This window comes from Rana temporaria, chromosome 7 (assembly GCF_905171775.1).
Source record: "Rana temporaria chromosome 7, aRanTem1.1, whole genome shotgun sequence".
NCBI classification, from domain to species: Eukaryota; Metazoa; Chordata; class Amphibia; order Anura; family Ranidae; genus Rana; species Rana temporaria.
In genome coordinates, this window is record NC_053495.1 from 204530826 (window position 1) to 204547433 (window position 16608).

The window sequence follows — 16608 nt, forward strand, 5'->3', positions numbered from 1 at the left end:
CATTGCTGCATATGTGAGGGACATGGCTGCATATGTGATTGACATGGCTAGAGGGACATGGCTGCATATGTGAGGGACATGGCTAGAGGGACATTGCTGCATATGTAAGGGACATGGCTAGAGGGACATTGCTGCATATGTGAGGGACATGGCTAGAGGGACATGGCTAGAGGGACATGGCTGCATATGTGAGGGACATGGCTGCATATGTGAGAGACATGGCTAGAGGGACATGGCTGCATATGTGAGGGACATGGCTGCATATGTGAGGGACATGGCTAGAGGGACATGGCTGCATATGTGAGGGACATGGCTAGAGGGACATGGCTGCATATGTGGGGGACATGGCTGCATTTGGGGACACATTTAAAAAAAGTATCGGTATTCGGTATCGGCGACTACTTGAAAAAAAGTATCGGTACTTGTACTCGGTCCTAAAAAAGTGGTATCGGGACAACCCTATATTTTACTATATCAGCAAGTTAAAAAGGCGCTGCTAACCCGATATGCCGTAACGCCAGAAGCCTACCGCCGGCGCTTCCGGGAGTCCAAGAAGATGGCTGTGGACTCCCACATGGAATGGGCCAACCAGTTACAAAGGGTGGCATCCCTTTGGGTCCAAGGGTGCAAGGCCAACACCGGGGAGGAAGTATTGCAGCTGTTCCTAATGGAACATTTCTTCCAAGACCTGGCCGCAGACATACAAGACTGGGTACGAGATCGCCGTCCCGCTAACTTAAACGAGGCGGCTCGGCTAGCAGATGAGTACGCAGAGACAAGGAAAGTAAGCCAGGGTACTACACGGCTGGCTCATAAGGTAGAACCGCGTACTCCAACCGTCACCCCACGCCCAGAGTTTCGGGCTCCAGTCCCACCACGTCCTCAGGGGCCTAGCAACTACCCCCGGGATTCGCCTAGGGTGACGTGCCATCACTGCAGCGACACGGGACATATTGCTCGTTATTGCCCTTTGAGAGCTACAAATAACAATTGGAGACGCACAACACCCAACACAGAGGTCACTCCATCACGTCCCTCTGCGGCCCACTGCCTGGAGACCGAGGGGGGCCCTGAGGAATGTCTGGGAATTTGGTATGAGGCAGACCCAATACAAGCGGCCTCTCCGGATAACCGTCAGCATCACCGTCAGGAGGTACGAGTGAATGGACAAGTAGCACAAGGCCTAAGAGATTCCAGGACTACTATCACTCTGATTCAAAAACATCTGGTAAAGCCAGAGAACGTGTCCACTCGCACAGTTGCCGTCCGGGTCGCAGGGGGTGCTGTATTCCGCGTACCCACCACCCGGGTGCACTTAGACTGGGGAGCCGGGTCAGGAAAGACCACAGTTGGTATCATGGACAACCTACCTGCCGAGGTGGTGCTGGGCAACGACATTGGCCCTCTGACTTCGGCTTATTTACCTACACCTGCTGCTGCTTGTCCCGTGACCACCCGCGTTGCTGGAATCAACCCGCTTGCTGCTGAGAACCGGGTAAGACTACCTTCCCCGACATGTACTGTAGATCCGGCACAATATCACAGTCTAAAATGGGAATGTGACAAGTTGGCCAGTGAGAAATCAGAGATGCAACGACACTATGTCATGTATTATGAGATGTCCCGTGGCTTGAACATTGAAATGCACAAACAGGCGGAAATTGTCAAAAGATTAAATGGGATTTGCATTCAGGTGGTGCCGTATCTGTCCCAAGAGCATCAGCAACAGGTTTTGGGAGCCATTGAGAGAGCAAAGCAAGTGACTGTTCCAGAACTGAATTCTATTATTCACCGTCACCATCAGCTACCGACCTGGTAAGCCAATGGGAAGGCCGACGGACTGTCCAGGCAAACGGAACTTTTACCCTAACAGCAGACCGGACATCCCCAAGTTGATCCGAAAAGGATCAATCCGGGTCTGCCGGAGTGTTCCACAAAAGGGGAGTAGTGTAACGGACATATGCATGCTGCCGGGACATCGATAATCTTCATGCAGGAAGGACTACAAGGAACTGCATGGCTTGTCACAATTGGATGTACCACATTGTATTCTGAGCTCAAAGGGTTAATTGGACAAGTCTCCTTCACTGCTGAATGCTAATGTTCCCTTCGCATAGCTAATGAACTCTTTTGTGGAGGTAACAGCCCCCTGTGAGGTGTATGCTGATGGGGATTATGTGTGAGTGATAATTGTTTTAAAGGTTAATTGAATTCTATTGTCTGATCAAGCTAAGTTGAGGAGCCGAAACGGCTAGCGGCTGATTGGCTCAAGGGAAGGTCATTCTTTCAAAGTGTGTGTATTGAAGGCCCCCGGGGGGGGGGGGGGGGGAGTGTCATTTGTTTCTGTACAGTTTGTAACCAGATATAAGGAAGAAAAATGTGGCATTAAAGGTCAGTCCTGCTTGACTCTGCAAACGTAGTCCGTCTCGTTTCTTGGAAGGGCGTTCGATGGGATATACCGGCGGTACTTGCATATCGCAGCTTGCCAGGGAAAAGGACGTCTCCAGCGGCTGAGACCCTCACACCAGTGGGTAGCCGTTACAAACTCCGACGGAGAAAAAAACACGCATGCTCAGAATCAAGTCGACGCATTCTCGGAAGCATTGAACTTAATTTTTCTCGGCTCGTCGTACGTGTTGTACGTCACCGCGTTCTTGGCGGTCGGAATTTGGTGTGACAGTGTGTGTGCAAGACAGCTTGAGCGGAATTCCGTCGGAAAAAACGGTCAGAGTTTATTCCGACGGAAAAACCGGTCGTGTGTACGCGGCATAAGACATTCCAGTCCAGGAGGGGAGCCGGCAGGGCCGCCATCAGGGGGGTACAGGCAGTATACCTGTAATGGGCCCGGAGGTCCCCAGGGGCCCGGATGGCAACATCCCTATTGTTTTTTTATATATTTTTTTGTTTTTATTAAAGGGCCCAGAGGTGCCCAGTGCCCCGGATAGCAACCCCCCCCCCCTTTTTTTTATAAAAAAAATAGATAAAAAAAGTTTTTTTTATATATTTTTTTTATTTATTTTTTTATCTTTTTATTAAAGGGCCCAGAGGTCCCCAGGACCCCGGATGGCAGCCCCCTTTTTCTTTTATTTTTTTTATAAAAAAAAATGTTTTAATTTTTTTTTTATAAATATATATATTGTTTTCATTAAAGGTCCCAGAGGTCCCCAGGGGCCCAGATGGCAACCCCCTTTTTTTTCTATATAACAAAAAAAAAATTATTTTTTTACTTCTTTTTTTTCATTAAAGGGCCCAGAGGTCCCCAGGGCCCCGAATGGCTACCCCCTTTTTTATAATTTTTTATTTTTTATTTGTATTTCTTTGTAAGGGGCCCAGAGACTTCTCAATTTGAGGCGGCACCACCCCCCCCCCTGGTTCTCTGCTCCAGGGGGCCCATGCCTGAAGCTGTGTAAGGGGCCCCATAATTCCTGATGGCGGCCCTGGGAGCCGGCACAACAAGGGAAGGCTGGCGGCCAGATTGGATGAAGAGCCCTGTCTTTTGACACTATAGAAGGGTTTACATTGACACCAGAGTGCGTGTAACAAGAGGAGGTACATGTGTACGCAGAGCGATCCTAAGTGTCGCAATCCTCGGAGACGGGGTCACCCTCCAGCCGCGGGGTGATTGCGCGGCCTCATTATAAGCTGCAATTATCAGGACGCGATAAGACAGAAATGTACGCAGTGAAGTGCTGCAGATAAAGGCGGAGTGCGATCGGCTGTAACACAAGATACCGCGCTTTGTATGTCAAACACTTTCTGCGAAGATTAGAACGCTGACTGACGGGAAAAGCCTCTAAGCCGCGCTCACAGCGCTCCCAGCTGACTCCGCTTTGTTCCGTGTCAAATCGATAAAGTGACACCGCCTGTGACAACTGACACTAGCCGGGTTTATTATCTCTCCAATGTACACATAACATTCTTCTATTGGAGGAGGAACATGTTCTCCATCAGCTAATACTCCGTATGGTCTACATGCCGACAACTACAGACAGAGGGCTAGACTCAGCAAGCATTTACGGCGGCGCATCTCCAGATACGCCGCAGTAATTTCAAATCTGCGTCGGCGTATCGTTACGCCGATTCTCCAAGGCAGATACGTCTAAAAAATAGGCTTCCTCCGCCGACGTGACTTGAATGCGGCGGCGTATAATTGTGTGCAATATTACGTTGGCCGCTAGGGGCGCTTCCGTTGTTTTCGGCGTAGAGTATGCAAATTACCTAGTTACGTCGATTCACAAACGTACGTGCGCCCGGCGGTAGTTTTTTACGTCTTTTACGTTAGGCTTTTTCGGCGTAACGTTGCTCCTGCTATTAGGTGGCGCAGCCAATGTTAATTATGGACGTCGTTCCCGCTTCGAAATTTGAATTTTTTACGTCGTTTGCGTAAGTCGTTCGCGAATAGGGCTGGACGTAATTTACGTTCACGTCGAAACCAATACGTCGTTGCGGCGTACTTGGGAGCAATGCACACTGGGATATGTACATGGACGGCGCAACGCGTGGAAAAAACACGTCAATCGCGTCGGGTCATCACACATTAGCATAAAACATGCCCCCCCTTCCACATTTGAATAACGCGGGCTTACGCCGGCCCCATTTACGCTACGCCGCCGCAACTTACGGAGCAAGTGCTTTGTGAATACTGCACTTGCTCCTGTAAGTTGCGTCGGCGTAGCATAAACACGATACGCTGCGCCGCCGTAAGAACAAGTGCAGGTACCTGAATCTAGCCCATATCTTTTTATTTTTTTATTTTAGGCCTCATTTCAAACAGGGCTGCTTGTGTTTGTCCGATGGAGCGTACACACGGTCGGATTGTCCGCTAAAACAGGTCCGTCGGACATTTGTTGTCAAATAGCTGGATTCAGGTAGGGTTACGCCGGCGTATCAGTAAATACGCCGTCGTAACTCTGAATCTACGTAAATTTAAGCGTATTCGGGAAACCAGATACGCTTAAATTAGGCTAAGATACGAGCGGTGTAAGTCTCCTACGCCGTCGTATCTCAGGGTGCAATTTTTCCGCTGGCCGCTAGGTGGCGCTTCCGTTGAGTTTGGCGTAGAATATGTAAATGACTAGATATGCCGATTCACAAATGTACGTGCGCCCGTCGCAGTAAAGATACGCCGTTTCCGTAAGAGGTACGCCAGCGTAAAGATAAATCTGCCCCCTAGGTGGCCTAGCCAATGTTAAGTACGGCCGTCCTTCCCGCGTCGAAATTTGAAAAAGTCGTCCGTGAATGGGGCTGGACGTAATTTACGTTCACGACAAAACCAATACGTCCTTGCGGCGTACTTTGGAGCAATGCACACTGGGACATGTACACGGACGGCGCAAGTGCCATTCGTAAAAAACGTCAATCACGTCAGGTCACCACCCATTTACAATAAAACACGCCCCCCTCATCCTCATTTGAATTAGGCGCGCTTACGCCGGCCCCATTTACGCTACGCCGCCGTAACTTAGGAGGCAAGTGCTTTGTGAATACAGCACTTGCCTCTCTAAGGGTCCTTTCACACGTGCGGACCGTTTTTTAGATCAGTTTTTTATCATCAGTTGATCCGTTTTTTTCATCCGTTTTACATCCGTTTTTCATCAGTTGTCATCCGTTTTTCATCCATTTTCATCCGTTTTTCATCAGTTTTTTCATCCGTTTTTTCTTCCGTTTTTTTTTTGTTAGAACTTTATTTTTATTACATATTTTGATGAAAAACGGATGTTAGCGGATCGGATGTTAAACGGATCGTCTGCTAACGTCCGTTCCGTTTTTTTGACGGAAGAAAAATAGGGTTTCTTCCGTTCAGAAAAACGGAGCTTGACGGAGACGGATGTAAACGGACGTTAGCGGATGGTCATCCGCTAACGTCCGCTTTCCCATAGGAAAGCATTGTAGTCCGTTTTTCATCCAAAAACGGACGAATGAAAAACGGACGACGGTCCGCACGTGTGAAAGGACCCTAACTTACGGCGGTGTAGCGTATATGCCATACGCTACGCCTGCCTAACGTTGCGCCCGCATCTGGCTAAAAAAGTCTGGTCGTGTGTATGGGCCTTTATTATAGGCTTACCTGTTGGTACGAATCCCCAAGCGGGCAATACAGGCGCTCTAATGATGTCTCGTCCTCAGAAGCCCTCTGTCTCTCTCACTCTCTCTCACTCTCGGCTCCTCTGAAGACAAATATTTGGGATAGTGTGAATTTCAGTAAAACTGTTCAGACTTTTACTGCTGGCAGTAAATCCCGTCTAGTAAAAATCAGCAAAGATGTAAAGGATGAAGGAATGTAGAAATCCTGACAGCCAGATCACAACTCTGAGGTCCAAGATTCTTACCCAAATCTTCTCCGAGAGGATCGACCATGGAATGGGTTCCTTTCACATGGCTCTGTATGGGGTCACAGCTATGGGAAGTGGTATTTGTGTTTGGTAGTTGCCACCATAAAGAGCCTTCACGTACTTATCCAGCTTTCCCCTGCCAATCTGGGTCTTATTAAAAATACCTATCAATATCATATCAATTGCCGCCAGTGTGCTGCCAGTTTGCCCCATCAAATGCCGCCAGTGTGCTGCCAGTTTGCCCCATCAAATGCCGCCAGTGTGCTGCCAGTTTGCCCCATCAAATGCTGCCAGTGTGCTGCCAGTGTGCCCCATCATTTGCTGCCAGTGTGCCCCATGAATTTCTGCCAGTTTGCCCCATCAATTGCCGCCAGTGTGCTGCCAGTTTGCTCCATCAAATCCAGTCAGTGTGCTGCCAGTTTGCCCCATCAAATGACGACAGTGTGCTGCCAGTTTGCCCCATCGAATGCCACCAGTGTGCTGCCAGTTTGCCCCATCAAATGCCGCCAGTGTGCTGCCAGCATGTCCCATGAATTGCTGCCAGTGTGCCCCATCAATTGCTGCCAGTTTGCCCCATCAATTGCCGCCAGTGTGCTGCCAGTTTGCTCCATCAAATCCTGCCAGTGTGCTGCAAGTTTGCCCCATCAAATGCTGCCAGTGTGCTGCCAGTTTGCCCCATCAAATGCTGCCAGTGTGCTACCAGTTTGCCCTATCAATTGCTGCCAGTGTGCCCCATCAATTGCTGCCAGTTTGCCCCATCAATTGCCGCCAGTGTGCTGCCAGTTTGCTCCATCAAATCCTGCCAGTGTGCTGCCAGTTTGCTCCATCAAATCCTGCCAGTGTGCTGCCAGTTTGCCTCATCAAATGCCGCCAGTATGCTGCCAGTGTGCCCCTTGAATTGCTGCCAGTGTGCCCCATCAATTGCTGCCAGTTTTCCCCATCAATTACCGCCGGTGTGCTGCCAGTTTGCGCTATCAAATCCTGCCAGTGTGCTGTCAGTTCACCCCATCAAATGCCGCCAGTGTGCTGCCAGTTTGCCCCATCAAATGCCGCCAGTGTGCTGCCAGTTTGCCCCATCAATTGCTGCCAGTTTGCTCCATCAAATCCTGCCAGTGTGCTGCCAGTTTTCCCCATCAAATGCCGCCAGTGTGCTGCCAGTTTGCCCCATCAAATGCCGCCAGTGTGCTGCCAGTTTTCTCCATCAAATGCCGCCAGTGCAATGCATGAATCTATCTATTGTTGATTGACAGGTGCAGGAGAGAGGGGGCGGCGCCCCTGCGCCCACTATGGAAGCACCCCCACTGATGTCCCTTACTGACATTCATGGACAGATGCAACAATTATGGATTTTACAAACTGTTCGAAAATTTACTGAAAGTTGGCAGCCCTGGTATTAGGTGATAGGCAAAACTCTCCAACCGGCGTTGATGACGTCAGCAGCAGAATCCAACAAGTCTAGCAGTGAGGAGGAACCTGTGGAAACCGAGGAACACGGCAGTAAAATTGCTGTACCCCGTCCCCTCAGATGTAAACAAGTAGTAATAACCCCCAGCTTTTATAGCATTACACATTGAGCTCAATAAAATAAACATTGCCCAGTAAACTATTTGCTGAAATTCTTACCCCAACGCCTGCAGTTGACAGCTTCCAACACACGGCCATGGTGGTGCCAGGAAAACAGAAAATTTTATCAAATACTTACCATAATTTTTCTTTCTGGGGGTGATTTATGACAGCATACATGTGGTAGTTATGAGGCCAAATAGTTGCCAAGAAAGTGTAAAATTATATCAAATACGGTACTCACCACAATTTTCCTTTAGTGGCACCAATCCATGGAAACATACATGTGGTAGTATGCTGCCATGTTGGTGCCAGGAAAATGAAAAATAGTTTTAAACATTTATCTTAATTTTTCTTTCCTGGGACCAATCCATGGAAACATACATGTGGTAGTATGCTGCCATGTTGGTGCCAGGAAAATGAAAAATAGTTTTAAACATTTATCTTAATTTTTCTTTCCTGGGACCAATCCATGGAAACATACATGTGGTAGTATGCTGCCATGTTGGTGCCAGGAAAATGAAAAATAGTTTTAAACATTTATCTTAATTTTTCTTTCCTGGGACCAATCCATGGAAACATACATGTGGTAGTATGCTGCCATGTTGTTGCCAGGAAAATGAAAAATAGTTTTAAACATTTATCTTAATTTTTCTTTCCTGGGACCAATCCTGGGAGGCATACATGTGGTAGATACTGCCATGTTGGTTCCAGGAAATTTGTATCAAATAATTAGATAATTTTCCTTTACTGGCACCAATCCATAGAAGCATAGGTGTGGTAGTATGCTGCCATGTTGGTGCCAGGAAAACAGAAAATGTAATCAAATGCTGTAAGGTTCTTTTCCTGGAACCAATCCATGGAATGACACATGTGGTAGTATACTGCCATATTGGTGCCAAAAAAACAGAAAATTGTATCAAATGCTTACTGTAATTTTTCTTTCTGGAGGCGATTTATGGCAGCATACATGTCGTAGTATGCTGCCATATTGCTGCCAAAAAAATACAACATTGTATCAATTACTTACCGTATTTATTGAGGTATAACGCCGCCGACAAAGACCGAGCCGAGCCGAGTGTACTGGGCACTCGGCTAGGCTCGGCCAGGCTTGGCTCCGCCCGCAGCCATGCGAGAGGAGCCGAGAGGAGCCGAACACACCGGAAATCCGGTTTTGCACAGCTCGACCGAGGCGCCAAACTCAAACACACAACGCTGCAACTCCCGGCAGATGGACGCTGTACAAGGCCGCCGATGGACACGACGCCGGGCAAGACAGCAGAAGGACACCGACAAGGCTGGACGGACCCCGCGCAAGGCCGTAGACGAAGGAGGAGAAGTCCGCCGGGCAAGACAGTTTTTTCCCTAAACTTCCCTTCTAAGCTTGGGGTGCGCGTTATTTTCCAGGCGCGCGGTATACGCCGATAAATACGGTACTTCAATTTGCTTTCCCTGGCTCCAATCCATGGCAGCACATTGCCACATGTATACTACCATCTTGGTGCGAGGAAAACAGAAAATTGTATCAAATTTTTACCAAAAATGTTCCTTTCTTTTCCTTTCTGGGGACAATCCATGGCAGGATACATGTGGTAGTATGCTGCCAAAAAAATAAAATGAATGAAGGATTGTATCAAATACTTACTGCAAATTTATTTTCCTGGCTCCAATCCATGGCAGCACACTACCACATGAATACTACCATGTTGGTGCCAGGAAAACAGAAAATTGTATTAAATATTTACCATAATTTTTTTTCTGGGGACAATCCATGGCGGTAGTATGCTGCCATATTGCTGCCAAAAAAATGAAAAATTAGATCAAATACTTACTGCAATTTTATTTTCCTGTCTCTAATCCATGGCAGCACACTACCACATGTATACTACCATCTTGGTGCTAGGAAAACAGAAAATTGTATCAAAAATGTACTGTAGTTTTCCTTTCCTGGGGCCAATCCATGGAAGCATAAATATGTACATATGGTAGTATACTGCCATGTTGGTGCCAGAAAAACAGAAAATTGTATCGAATACTTACCGCAATGTTCTTCGCCTCAGACCAATTCATGGCATGTGGTAGTATTCAACCATGTTGGTGCCAAGAAAATAGAAAATGACATCAAATACTTACCTTAATTTTCTTTTACTGGGACGAATTCTTGGAAATATAGATGTGGTAGTATTCTGTCGTGTTGGTGCCAGGAAAATGGAAAATTACATCAAATACTTACCTTAATTTTCCTTTACTGGGATGAATCCTTGGAAATATAGATGTGGTAGTATTCTGTCGTGTTGGTGCCAGGAAAATTACATCAAATACTTACCTTAATTTTCCTTTACTGAGATGAATCCTTGGAAATATAGATGTGGTAGTATTCTGTTGTGTTGGTGCCAGGAAAATTGAAAATTACATCAAATACTTACCTTAATTTTCCTTTACTGGGACGAATCCTTGGAAATATAGGTGTGGTAGTATTCTGTCGTGTTGGTGCCAGAAAAATTACATCAAATACTTACCTTAATTTTCCTTTACCTGGATGAATCCTTGGAAATATAGACGTGGTAGTATTCTGTTGTGTTGGTGCCAGGAAAATGGAAAATTACATCAAATACTTACCTTAATTTTCCTTTACTGGGATGAATCCTTGGAAATATAGATGTGGTAGTATTCTGTTGTGTTGGTGCCAGGAAAATTGAAAATTACATCAAATACTTACCTTAATTTTCCTTTACTGGGACGAATCCTTGGAAATATAGGTGTGGTAGTATTCTGTTGTGTTGGTGCCAGGAAAATTGAAAATTACATCAAATACTTACCTTAATTTTCCCTTACTGGGACGAATCCTTGGAAATATAGATGTGGTAGTATTCTGTCGTGTTGGTGCCAGAAAAATTACATCAAATACTTACCTTAATTTTCCTTTACCTGGATGAATCCTTGAAAATATAGATGTGGTAGTATTCTGTCGTGTTGGTGCCAGGAAAATTACATCAAATACTTACCTTAATTTTCCTTTCCTGGGACGAATCCTTGGAAATATAGATGTGGTAGTATTCTGTAGTGTTGGTGCCAGGAAAATTACATCAAATACTTACCTTAATTTTCCTTTACTGGGATGTATCCTGGGAAATATAGATGTGGTAGTATTCTGTTGTGTTGGTGCCAGGAAAATGACATCAAATACTTACCTTAATTTTCCTTTACTGGGATGAATCCTTGGAAATATAAATGTGGTAGTATTCTGTTGTGTTGGTGCCAGGAAAATGGAAAATTACATCAAAATACTTACCTTAATTTTCCTTTCCTGGGACGAATCCTTGGAAATATAGATGTGGTAGTATTCTGTCGTGTTGGTGCCAGGAAAATTACATCGAATACTTACCTTAATTTTCCTTTCCTGGGACGAATCCTTGGAAATATAGATGTGGTAGTATTCTGTTGTGTTGGTGCCAGGAAAATTACATCAACATACTTACCTTAATTTTCCTTTACTGGGATGAATCCTTGGAAATATAGATGTGGTAGTATTCTGTTGTGTTGGTGCCAGGAAAATGGAAAATTACATCAAATACTTACCTTAATTTTCCTTTACTGGGATGAATCCTTGAAAATATAGATGTGGTAGTATTCTGTCGTGTTGGTGCCAGGAAAATTACATCAAATACTTACCTTAATTTTCCTTTACTGGGACGAATCCTTGGAAATATAGATGTGGTAGTATTCTGCCGTGTTGGTGCCAGGAAAATTACATCAAATACTTACCTTAATTTTACTTTACTGGGACGAATCCTTGGAAATATAGATGTGGTAGTATTCTGTTGTGTTGGTGCCAGGAAAATTACATCAAAATACTTACCTTAATTTTCCTTTACTGGGACGAATCCTTGGAAATATAGATGTGGTAGTATTCTGTTGTGTTGGTGCCAGGAAAATGGAAAATTACATCAAATACTTACCTTAATTTTCCTTTCCGGGACTGAATCCTTGGAAATATAGATGTGGTAGTATTCTGTTGTGTTGGTGCCAGGAAAATTACATCAAATACTTACCTTAATTTTCCTTTACTGGGACGAATCCTTGGAAATATAGATGTGGTAGTATTCTGTCGTGTTGGTGCCAGGAAAATGACATCAAATACTTACCTTAATTTTCCTTTACTGGGACGAATCCTTGGAAATATAGATGTGGTAGTATTCTGTTGTGTTGGTGCCAGGAAAATGGAAAATGACATCAAATACTTACCTTAATTTTCCTTTCCTGGGACGAATCCTTGGAAATATAGATGTGGTAGTATTCTGTTGTGTTGGTGCCAGGAAAATTACATCAAATACTTACCTTAATTTTCCCTTACTGGGATGAATCCTTGGAAATATAAATGTGGTAGTATTCTGTTGTGTTGGTGCCAGGAAAATGGAAAATTACATCAAAATACTTACCTTAATTTTCCTTTCCTGGGACGAATCCTTGGAAATATAGATGTGGTAGTATTCTGTCGTGTTGGTGCCAGGAAAATTACATCGAATACTTACCTTAATTTTCCTTTCCTGGGACGAATCCTTGGAAATATAGATGTGGTAGTATTCTGTTGTGTTGGTGCCAGGAAAATTACATCAACATACTTACCTTAATTTTCCTTTACTGGGATGAATCCTTGGAAATATAGATGTGGTAGTATTCTGTTGTGTTGGTGCCAGGAAAATGGAAAATTACATCAAATACTTACCTTAATTTTCCTTTACTGGGATGAATCCTTGAAAATATAGATGTGGTAGTATTCTGTCGTGTTGGTGCCAGGAAAATTACATCAAATACTTACCTTAATTTTCCTTTACTGGGACGAATCCTTGGAAATATAGATGTGGTAGTATTCTGTTGTGTTGGTGCCAGGAAAATGACATCAAATACTTACCTTAATTTTCCTTTACTGGGATGAATCCTTGGAAATATAGATGTGGTAGTATTCTGTTGTGTTGGTGCCAGGAAAATGGAAAATTACATCAAAATACTTACCTTAATTTTTCTTTACTGGGATGAATCCTTGGAAATATAGATGTGGTAGTATTCTGTTGTGTTGGTGCCAGGAAAATGACATCAAATACTTACCTTAATTTTCCTTTACTGGGATGAATCCTTGGAAATATAGATGTGGTAGTATTCTGTTGTGTTGGTGCCAGGAAAATTACATCAAATACTTACCTTAATTTTCCTTTACTGGGACGAATCCTTGGAAATATAGATGTGGTAGTATTCTATTGTGTTGGTGCCAGGAAAATGGAAAATTACATCAAATACTTACCTTAATTTTCTTTCCTGGACCGATCCATGGCCACAGTATTCTGTCATGTTGGTTTCAGGATAATGGGAAACTGTATCAAATACTCACAGCCCAGTGCTCTGTATTCTATATAAGTGACATCAGTGAAAGCTCCTATGGAGGGAGATATGCAGTTGTCTGTTGCTTTCTTTTCACCACCATTATATTTGCACGGTTTGTATTCCAATCAGGACGTCATATTCAAGCTTTTCTTAGAATACCCCTTCAGAGCTCAGTGCTTGGGATTCCTGTATAGATAACATATGTGAACGCTCATATGATATTAATTAATTTTATAGATATTCAGAATATCCCAATAGGAAACAATGTTCAATATGAATATTAATCCCTGGAGAGATTCTTGATGCAGATGGACTTTGACACACAGTATATCATTTATGTAGAATACCGAGCGCTGTGCTGTGATGGGGGTTTTCCAAGAAAATCTGGTCATGTACTATCCTCCATGGTCGGAGAACACACAGTACACATGCAAATGTGATGGGAAGGCATGCAACTAATAACCGGACACATCCTTCACAGGGCCGATCCTAGGCAGGGTGCACAGGGTGCTTTGCACCCAGGAGCCTGCAGAGGTGGGGGCACAGTGTTCAGTGTGATGGCATGCATAGGATACACAGCCCCTGCCCATTCTTGCGCCTCGGTAGTCCATCTACAGAAGTGATGTGTAATCAGATGTACCAAGAGCCCTTTCACACTGACAGTGCTGGGCCTTCGGTGGTAAAGCGCCGCTAGTTTTTACAGCGCTTTACCGTCATTTTAGAGGTACATTTAACCCCCACTAGTGGCCAAATAAAGGGTTCAAAGGCGCTAGTGCCGAAGTGCTTTGCAGGCACTGCCCACTGATTTCAATGGGCAGGGGCGCTTTAGGAGTGGTGTATTCGCCGCTCCTAAAGCGCCTCAAAGAAGCTACTTGCAGGAATTTTTGGGACGTCCTGCAAGCTCAACGCCCCAATGTGAAAGCACTCGGGCTCCCACACTGGTATTGCAGATGGTGCTTTTTCAGGTGCTATTTTTAACGCTAAAGCGCCTGAAAAATGCAACCAGTGTGAAAGTGTCTGCAGTCTCTGACTGTCTCCTGTACTATGTCTGCAGTCTTTGATCATCTTCTGTATCATGTCTGCAGTCTCTGACCATCTCCTGTAGTATGTCTGCAGTCTCTGACTGTCTCCTGTACTATGTCTGCAGTCTCTGATCGTCTCCTGTACTATGTTTGCAGTCTCTGATCATCTCCTGTATCATGTCTGCAGTCTCTGATCATCTCCTGTATCATGTCTGCAGTCTCTGCCCGTCTCCTGTATCATGTCTGCAGTCTCTGAGCGTCTCCTGTATCATGTCTGCAGTCTCTGATCATCTGCTGTATCATGTCTGCAGTCTCTGATCATCTCCTGTATCATGTCTGCAGTCTCTGCCCGTCTCCTGTATCATGTCTGCAGTCTCTGAGCGTCTCCTGTATCATGTCTGCAGTCTCTGATCATCTCCTGTACTATGTCTGCAGTCTCTGACCATCTCCTGTACTATGTCTGCAGTCTCTGACCCCCTCCTGTACTATGTCTACAGTCTCTGACCATCTCCTGTACTATGTCTGCAGTCTCTGATCATCTCCTGTATCATGTCTGCAGTCTCTGAGCGTCTCCTGTGTCATGCCTGCAGTCTCTGATCATCTCCTGTATCATGTCTGCAGTCTCTGATCATCTCCTGTACTATGTCTGCAGTCTCTGCCCGTCTCCTTTATCATGTCTGCAGTCTCTGACCCTCTCCTGTATCATGTCTGCAGTCTCTGATCATCTCCTGTACTATGTCTGCAGTCTCTGACCATCTCCTGTACTATGTCTGCAGTCTCTGACCCTCTCCTGTACTATGTCTACAGTCTCTGACCATCTCCTGTACTATGTCTGCAGTCTCTGATCATCTCCTGTATCATGTCTGCAGTCTCTGAGCGTCTCCTGTATCATGTCTGCAGTCTCTGAGCGTCTCCTGTGTCATGCCTGCAGTCTCTGATCATCTCCTGTATCATGTCTGCAGTCTCTTAGCGTCTCCTGTATCGTGTCTGCAGTCTCTGACCCTCTCCTGTACTATGTCTACAGTCTCTGACCATCTCCTGTACTATGTCTGCAGTCTCTGATCATCTCCTGTATCATGTCTGCAGTCTCTGAGCGTCTCCTGTGTCATGCCTGCAGTCTCTGATCATCTCCTGTATCATGTCTGCAGTCTCTTAGCGTCTCCTGTATCGTGTCTGCAGTCTCTGACCCTCTCCTGTACTATGTCTGCAGTCTCTGATCATCTCCTTTATCATGTCTGCAGTCTCTGATCATCTCCTGTATCATGTCTGCAGTCTCTGATCATCTCCTGTACTATGTCTGCAGTCTCTGCCCATCTCCTGTATCATGTCTTCAGTCTCTGAGCGTCTCCTGTGTCATGTCTGCAGTCTCTGACCATCTCCTGTATCATGTCTGCAGTCTCTGACCATCTCCTGTATCATGTCTGCAGTCTCTGACCATCTCTTGTATCATGTCTGCAGTCTCTGACCATCTCCTGTATCATGTCTGCAGTCTCTGACCATCTCCTGTATCATGTCTGCTGTCTCTGATCATCTCCTGTACTATGTCTGCAGTCTCTGCCCGTCTCCTGTATCATATCTGCAGTCTGACCGTCTCCTGTATCATGTCTGCAGTCTCTGACCGTCTCCTGTATCATGTCTGCAGTCTCTGACCATCTCCTGTATCATGTCTGCAGTCTCTGCCCATCTCCTGTATCATGTCTGCAGTCTCTGACCATCTCCTGTATCATGTCTGTAGTATGTCTGGGGGTCTTTCTAACAGACTTTCTAACAGAAGCCCTCTCTGTGTCCATCAGAGAGCCCCCCCCCCCCTCCAGGTCCCAATAAAGTACTCTGCTCCTCTTCCTGTATTTTGTTTATTGTTAAGAGATCATGTAAGGATCCCAGGGTAATGAAGACTTTGTGGGGGGAGCATCTCTGTGGTTGAGTCATTGCCATAGAAACATGTGTAAAGGGGAGGTGTTAGTAAAATGACCACGCCCATGTGGGGGGGCGCCAGAAATATTTCTGCACCCAGGCGCCTGTGACCTGTGAGGCACTTTCGTGTGTCTATACACATCGGCGCCCCCCACCTCTGCAGGCGCCTGGGTGCAAAGTACCCTGCCTAGGATCGGCCCTGACTGGCGGTCAAGGACTTGGCTGTGTTGTTGGGCAGAGTACCTGGAAGACTTGCTGAACGGCAATTCCAATCGATCGGCAGGTAAGTCGGCACTGACTATTTGCGATGAGAAGACGACTCCACAGAATGACGACGTAGACGACGTCCATCGCCCACAAAGAAAATCGCATCATTCTGTGAAACGTCTCTTTTCTTT